Raw genomic sequence first — 9,116 nt, 5'->3', positions numbered from 1 at the left:
TTCATTATTGATCAACAGTCTCTGTATGGTTAACATGCTAATAGCAGGAGATGTGTGCTTAATGGTAAATGGCTGGTGGTCACTTGCGGTGCAATGTGCAGTTGTGCGCCAGGGTGCTCCCTGGCTTCAGGTGGACGTCGTGTGCATGCCTCTTGGGAAAATTCGAGAGCTGCAGTGGACACCAGCGTGTGACATGGGGCAGCGCAGTTGACGGCGTGTGTGCAGGTGTGAAGGTGCTAGGATGAGGTACTTAACAGTAATTACGTGTGGTGAGTAATGTTGAAGCGAATTCATGACGTTTTCCTTGCACGGTAGGAAAAAAGCGATCTATTGAAATATTTAATTACATCTTTTCGATGTATTTTACAAGATCTTCATCTTCCAAAATTAAATAAACAGCAAAGAATGATGAGCTTCTCCCGCCAAATAAAAAGGATATCCAACCCCTGAAAACTGAATTTCATAAATAAACAAATTATTCTTTGCTATAAAATTGACATGATTTCAATTACGTGTCATGAGATCGTGCCTCTCCAGCACAGACTGAGTCTTTTTCCCGCCAGTTTCCTAGTAGGTGTTGGGAGGGGGCAAGTGGGGGAGGGAATGGGATGCTGAGGGATTTCCCAGATGGGGAGCGGTTAGTTAATATATCGATTTAATTACTTAGTCTATAAATTTGATATCAAAAGTGCATTTGTATCGACGTGAGGGTGGGGAGGAGAGGTTGGGTATTTTCCAGAGGCGTGGGTTAGTTGGAGGAGGAGGGGTGTGAGGGGTTTCTCAGAAGGATGGATTAACCCCAAGACAGTCATAAATCAATTGCAGGGTGTCATAAATTAATTAACAGAACAATAAGTTAAGGGGAGAGGAAGATATGGGGGAAGGGCCCATCATCTGGAATAAATTTGAGAACAATGCAGAGTGGAGTAGAAACGGCTTTACACTACTACTAATGGACAAGTGTAGTGTAGTCAGCCTCTTTAGTAGATCTGTTGTATGTTCTAAGTGTTCTGCCAATAAAATGCAGTTTTTGGTTCACCTTCGCCACAATATTTTCTATTTATTATTTCCAAGTTTAGTTGCTTGTAATTGTAACTCCTAGTTTTTTGCCTGAGTTTGTGAACTTTAGATTTGATTATTTATTGGTAACCGAAGTTTAACAGATTCCTTTTAGAAATCAGGTGCATTACTTCATACTTTTCATTAGGGTCAATTGCCAATTTTTCATCATAAAGATATCTAAATCGTTTTGCAACTGGTTTTGATCTAATAATGACTTTACTAGATGGTAAAAGACAGTATCATCTGCAAACAACCTAAGAGAATTGCTCATATTGTCTCTTAAATCGTTTGTCTAGATAATGAACAGCAGAAGCCTTATAATACTATCTTCGGGTACACCAGAAATCACTTCTGTTGTACTTGACTACTTCCCATCAGTTACTACCAACTGTGACTTCTCTGACAGAAAATCTAGTCACATAACTGAGTCGCTTTCCATAAGTAGAAGTATTTTGTATGTTCTGGCTCACTCATGAGTTCGTTCGCTAGTTCACCAAAAGTTAGTCAGAATATACAAAATACTTCTACTGTAATATATATTTTCAGCTCAAATTCACTCTATTTAATAAAAGGTGAATGTAAGAAAATAAATTTTAAGTATTTTTTTGCAAAAGGTGAATGTAAGAAAATCAATAAAATGAATTGGTTAATGAAAATTATTCACTAGCAGTCATGAGATTTTTATGAAGAGCAGTTTGTAAATATCATTTTAAATAAGGGCTGTTTACAGTTTTACCACATTCACATGTAACTTTAATTGTCTGGTAATGGTATACACATTCTGTACATATATTTCAGTATCCAACTTTTCCATGTATATCTTTATGAAATTCAGTAATATTTTTTTCGTCCATACATTGACTATATTGATTTAGCTGTATGGTATTGTCTATTAAAATATTATAAATAAAATAAAAATTTAAAAACTTCGCATCATCAATAACTCTATATCATGAAATTTATTATTTTTATTTTTAAATTTCTTCATCCCTTTACACCTCAATTTCATCTGTCCATTTTCAATCAATTCAAAATCCTAATTAGCAATTACTTTAGAAAATCTATCTGGTAAAACAATCTTAAACTCGTTATTAAGCTTCATACAAAATTTTTCTCCCTATATAGCATTTGAATATTGATATTCAGTAACATTATATAAAACATTTACCTCTAATTCAATTATTTTTTAAAAATATCTTATGAGACATTTGCCTTGTTGAGCTTCTTGATTATAGCCTCTATTTATTTAGAAAAAATTTAATAGAGAAAGAATTATTTTTATTTTTTACTATTTAATTTTATACACTATAAATGGATTCAGAAAACAATAACAACAATCCTACAAAGTTTTATACTGTTGAGGAGATAGCAGAAACGATATATAATACATCTGAATTAGTTTCCTTATTAAAAAAAAAGAAGAAGTAGATGATTACGAATGTGAAGATTATCCTGGTTATTATGAAGATGACAAAAACAAGTAATGTCCATATGGTAATGTATCTATTTTATTTTCCGAAATATAACTTTTATTATCATGAGGGCTCAATGCGTTCTTGTGTACTCGTATTTCAACTGTGTATATTTCGTGTTTTTCACTTCGAATCATATTAATTCCTCTGTACTGTTCTCTATTGTTAAACAAACAATCTTTGTATCTTTTAAACTTAGTCTATTTTTAACAATACATTTCTTAACTTCTTTAGATGATTTCTATATTTTGTCACCAACTTTATAAGCATACATTTTTGCTTGTCAACCACAATATTCTTCCATTGCTTTTCCATTACATTCATTTTTCATTTGACCTATAACTTTCTTGTTTACTCATGGAATACCATAAATATTATCTGCTGGATAATCACTTGTATCAAAGTAATTAATCATTGCTTTCATGTCCTCATACAAATATTCGTTTCAGCATTGTAAATGTAACTGTCTGTATCGTGATCACACAACTCAATATTTTCCCCATATTTCTGTTTCATTATTCTATAGTGAAATACATACATTAGTTCTTTAGATAAATCGAGTATGCTCATTACAGCATAGATAGGCTTATTAAGAGTGATTTTTGTCTTATTCATATACATAGCAGCAAGATTTTCATTAAATATAGTTCTTCTTTAAAGTTTTGCTTTGCTATTAATTTAACACATTTTTCTTCATCTGACACTAATTTTATATCAACTCCATTTCTAATATTTTCCATTGTGTTGCCAAAGACCGAGTTATCCATCAGCTTAAATAAATCTTTCTCATAATCATTTTTGGCTTTAGTTCTCATTTGAGAATTCAAATCTATATATTTCTTTAACCAGTCTGATTGATTAACTTTTAAAACTCTGTGTATTTTTGTCAGTTTTATTACTAGAGGTAAATACTGTTTAAGATTTCTATAATGAAGTACATATTTATATTTATCGTTCAGAGTAGTCAACAACTTGCTTTCTTTAGTTCCTGACACCATTTTATTTTCAGGAACTAATGGTAAATCTTTATCAAAGCATGCAATTCTTTCGGATATTCTAAATCTGCTTCAAAAACATATCCAATTTTAGCAGTATCTGACATCTCACTTATTTTTGTAGAATCAAAATTGTTTGGTTCATCCCATTTAAATCCACCATAAGGTAAATATTGACATGTAGCATAACCATATAAATTGTTTGCATCTAAATATACTAAATAATTCGATATTTTCTTCTTTCATCATAATATTTTATATATTTATTATTTGCTTTTACATATCTTTTACAACACTGTGATATTACTCCTCTTGTTCTTTTTTCTACTATAAGAATCATATCATAATCATGTAATAAATCAAGTGGTTGTTTAGTCATTCTTAACATTGCATCACAAGATAATCCTGGTACTGTAGAATACCAAGATGGATCTACTTCATATGCTTTTTTACAAGTTTTGCTAAAATATTCAAGTACATCTGCTAATAACAATACGTCAGTTTTAAGATATAGATCGTGATATTCTTCAAGTTTTTTCATTTTAAATTTTTCCCAAACTCGTTTTGAATGTCTATAATCTTCATCACTTATTTTGCAGTCATTCAATTTCTTGTAAAATTCTTCTTTTGCTGGTAATTGTGTTCCTTCAAATTTCTTCTAAGAATCCATGTCATCATATGGATATACACCTTTTCTGATCACTAGAGCGAATAACTCTTCTGAGTAAAATTTTCTAATGTATTTCATTTGATACTTTTTCAGATTTGATGGAAGTCTGTCAAGTGAAGAAGCCATAAATTTAAATGTGTCAGTAAATCTTATCTTCAATGATTCTGACTTCTTTCCAAAACTAATATATCTATCTTCACTATTTGGTATTAAATCAATGTCTTTATTATCGCAACCAAGTTCTTTCACAAACAAATCAGAATCGTATCCAGATAAGTTATGCAAATAAAATGGTACAAAACTAGGATGTTTTAACTATAAAGTACAAGTATATATTTTCCAGTCAAATGCACATGATGACAAACCTTTTCTTGTATAATGACTTCTACCCAGTGTACAAACTTTAGATTTAATATGTCTTGATTGTTCTTCAGTAGTTAGAGGACTCATTTCTTCAATTTCTGAATAAATTCTTCCAATTTCTTCTACCTCTTGTTTTATAGATTCAATGAATTTTTAAGACAATTTGGTCCTCTATAAATAACAGGATCTTTATAGTGGCCATTTATATGTTTTTTATAATAACAGAATCCACTTGGTTCATGCTTTTGATATTTCATTGTATATGAATTTTCTGGATTCAGTTGACAGGTGTCCATTTTCAATAGTAAACTATCAAAATCAGCATAAATAGCAAATGGAACTTCCAGTATATGTTGATAACTTTTGAAATGAATATATGAATTTTTCTGGCATTTCTACTTTTAACGATTTGTTAATTAAACAGTTTTTTGCATGATCATCTAAATTTAGTAAACATGTATCACAAACAAATTTTGCTTCTGTGTGTTTCGTAATTTGACTTGTAACAAGTCTAGATAAATCTTTTATCCAACAATAATGTGAATTTTCATCATCTTTAAAATACAAGAAATTTACATGTTTCTTTTTCTAACATTTCATAACTTTTAGTGAATACACTTGATATTATTGATCAAGTGAATAAACATTAACAGATACATTAATTCTATTCTCAGTTTTTAGAATATGATCAACCACAATAGGGATTTCAGTATTTTCAAGTTTCTGATCAAGATCAAGACCACATTTTTATATTTTGTGACTCTTTTCGAATTTTTATCAACAGGATATGTAGTTCAAGGTGTGGGTTCCTGTTGTCATGTCCTAGTTCATGAACCACGGGCCACGTATGAGGGGCCAAGAAAGTGGTCCTGACAGTCGGGATACCAATTACTTTGGAATAAGGCTGGGCATCTCGGACATATTCTGAGTCGTGGTCACCTTTGTACTCAGATGGCAAAGACTACCAAATCCACCAGTTAGTCCCTCAACTGTTAGGGGTAAAACTCAATGGGACCTGGGGCAACTAAGGCTAGCAACCTGCTTCCCTGGTACTTTAAATATGTTGCTGGCAATAATCAGAGCAAAATACCTCGGACCTTTGGAGGTGATGGATTCCCACATCTAATTGACAAACCAGGGACTCCTAAGATAGGACTCAACAAACGAATGGGGGCTACTCTGGGAAGAAGGTAGAGCTGGCAGAGGCTGCAAGTAAGATGGGGCTGGACGTTTTAGCTGTTAGTGACATTCGGGTAAGGGATGAGAAAGAAGAGGAAGTGGGAGAATACAAGGTCTAACTGTCAGGAGTCAAAGCAGGAATAGCACATTAGGGTGTAGGGCTTTACATCAGGAAAGAAATGGAACCCAGTGTAGTTGCAATAAGGTATGTAAATGAACGACTGATGTGGATAGATTTGACAGTGTCTAGCAAGAAAATTAGGATTCTGTCAGTATATTCGCATTGTGAAGGGACAGATCAAGATAAGATGGTTAGTTTTTATGAGGCACTCAGTGATGTAGTTGTTAGAGTAAAGGACAATGACAGTGTTCTGCTCATTGGTGATTTTAATGCCAGGATTGGAAATCGAACAGAAGGGTATGAAAAGGTTATGGGTAAATTTGGAGAGGATATGAAGGCCAACAGGAACAGGAAACAACTTTTGGATTTCTTTGCCAGTATTGGCTTAGTAATCACAAACTCCTTTTTTAAACATAAGAACATTCACTGGTATACTTTGGAAGGCAGGGGAACCAGATCTGTCATTGACTATATAATAACAGATCAGGAATTCAGGAAGGCTGGGAGGGACTCACGCGTATTCAGGGGATTCTTTAATGACACTGATCATTATTTAATCTGCAGTGAAATTGGCATTGTGAGGCCGAAAGTGCAGGAGGTCAGGTCCATATGTAGGAGGATAAGAGTGGAGAAATTTCAGGATAAGGAAATCAGCCACAAGTACATAACAGTGACCTCAGAAAGGTACCAGTTAGTTGAATGTAGTCAATTACAGTCATTGGAAAAGGAATGGACAAGGTACAGGGACACAGTACTAGAAGTGGCTAAAGAACGTCTTGGAACAGTAGTGTGTAGAGGTAGGATGAAGCAAACAGCTTGGTGGATGACACAGTCAAGGCAGCCTGTAAAAAGAAAAAGAAGGCTTATCAAAAATGGCTACATACTAGAACTCAGGTAGACAGAGAAAGTTATGTTGAAGAAAGAAACAAAGCCAAACAGATAATTGCAGCATCCAAAAGAAATCTTGGGAAGAATTGGGAAACAGGTTGGAGACTTTGGGTCAAGCTGCTGGAAAACCATTCTGGAGTGTAATTAGCAGTCTTTGAAAGGGAGGTAAGAAGGAAATGACAATTTTTTTGGACAGGTCAGGAAAACTGCTGGTGAATCCTGTTGATGCCTTGGGAAGATGGATGGAATATTTTGAAGAGTTGCTCAATGTAGGTGAAAATACGATCAGTAATGTCTCAGATTTTGATGTACAATGGGATAGGAATGATGATGGAAATAGGATCACATTTGAGGAAGTGGAGAAAATGGTCAATAGATTGCAGTGCAATAAAGCGCCTGGGGTGGATGAAATTAAGTCGGAACTCATCAAATACAGTGGAATGTCAGGTCTTAAATGGCTACACAGGATAATTGAAATGACGTGGGAGTCGGGTCAGGCTCCATCAGACTGGACGAAAGCAGTAATCACACCTATCTTTAAACATGGAAACAACTACAAAGGTATCTCTTTAATCAGCGTTGTGGGTAAAATCTTCTCAGGTATTGTTGAAAGGAAAATGCGAGTATTAGTTGAGGATAAATTGGATGAAAATCAGTGTGGGTTTATGCCTCTTAGAGGTTGTCAGGACCAGATCCTTATCTTACGGCAAATAATGGAGAAGTGTTACGAATGGAACAGGGAATTGTATCTATGCTTTATAGATCTAGAAAAGGCATATAACCGGGTTCGTAGGAGGAAGTTATTGTCTGTTCTACGAGATTATGGAATAGGAGGTAAACTTTTGCAAGCAATTAAAGGTCTTTACATAGATAGTCAGGCAGCAGTTAGAGTTGACGGTAAATTGAGTTCATGGTTCAGAGTAGTTTCAGGGGTAAGACAAGGCTGCAACCTGTCTCCACTGTTGTTCATATTATTTATGGATCATATGTTGAAAACAATAGACTGGCTGGGTGAGATGAAGATATGTGAACACAAAATAAGCACTCTCGCATATGCGGATGACATAGTTGTGATGGCAGATTCAACTGAAAGATTGCAAAGTAATATTTCGGAACTAGATCATAACTGTAAGGACTATGGTATGAAGATTAGCATCTCCAAAACGAAAGAAATGTCAGTGGGAAAGAGATATAAACGGATTGAGTGAGTGCCAAATAGGAGGAACAAAGTTAGAGCAGGTGGATGGTTTCAAGTTCTTAGGATGCATATTCTCGCAGGATGGCAACATAGTGAAAGAACTGGAAGCGAGGTGTAGCAAAGGTAACGCAGTGAGCGCTCAGCTACGATCTACTCTCTTCTGCAAGAAGGAAGTCAGTACCAAGACTAAGTTATCTGTGCACCGTTCAATCTTTCGGCCAACTTTGTTGTATTGGAGCGAAAGCTGGGTGGATTCAGGTTACCTTATCAATAAGGTTGAGGTAACGGATATGAAAGTAGCTAGGATGATTGCAGGTACTAGTAGATGGGACCAATGGCAGGAGAGTGGCCACAATGAGGAAATCAAAGAAAAACTGGGAATGAACCTACAGATGTAGCAGCCAGGGCTAACAGGCTTAGATGGTGGGGTCATGTTACATGCATGGGAGAAGCAAGGTTACCCAAGAGACTCTATTGGTTCAGCAGCAGACGGTAGGAGGACTCGGGGTAGACCAAGGAGAAGGTACCTGCATTCAGTTAAGAATGATTTTGGAGTAAAAGGCTTAACATCAGAAGAGGCAGCAGTGTTACACAGAATAGGGGATCATGGAGGAATTTTATAAGGGGGACTATGCTCCAGACTGAACGCTGAAGGGCATTATCAGTCTTAATGATGATGATGAGGATATAATGCATATTTTATAGGATAAAGAAAACATTTTTATCTTTATTTTTTTATATTAATACATGTTTCTTTACTTTTTATTTTATCTGGTAATTCTATGTTAGTTGATCCTCTCAATGGAACATACCTGTTAATTCCTAACTGGAGACCAATAATTCTGTTTAATGTCCATCCTGGTCCATACCCATCCTTGATAAAATATTTTGTTTACTAATCTTTAATTATCCCTCTCTCATTTGGGATCCTATAGGTCTATGTGTGGAACTGAAATTCAATAACATTTATGTTTGTCTGAATTTGGTACACACAAAATAGTTTTAAAGTTACTTTCAATCCACAATGTATTTTTAGATGGTCTTCTACAATTTTCATCATTTTCGGTTTTACTCCAATCAATAAATGATTAGGTTCAATTGAGCTCATATTATTTTCAAATTTCTTTGTTTGTAATCTGTTTTCAAAAGCAGTATCAACTGGATAATC

The sequence above is a fragment of the Schistocerca nitens genome, chromosome 5 (genome assembly GCF_023898315.1).
Source record: "Schistocerca nitens isolate TAMUIC-IGC-003100 chromosome 5, iqSchNite1.1, whole genome shotgun sequence".
NCBI classification, from domain to species: domain Eukaryota; kingdom Metazoa; phylum Arthropoda; class Insecta; order Orthoptera; family Acrididae; genus Schistocerca; species Schistocerca nitens.
Note: the sequence above shows the minus strand (reverse complement) of the source record.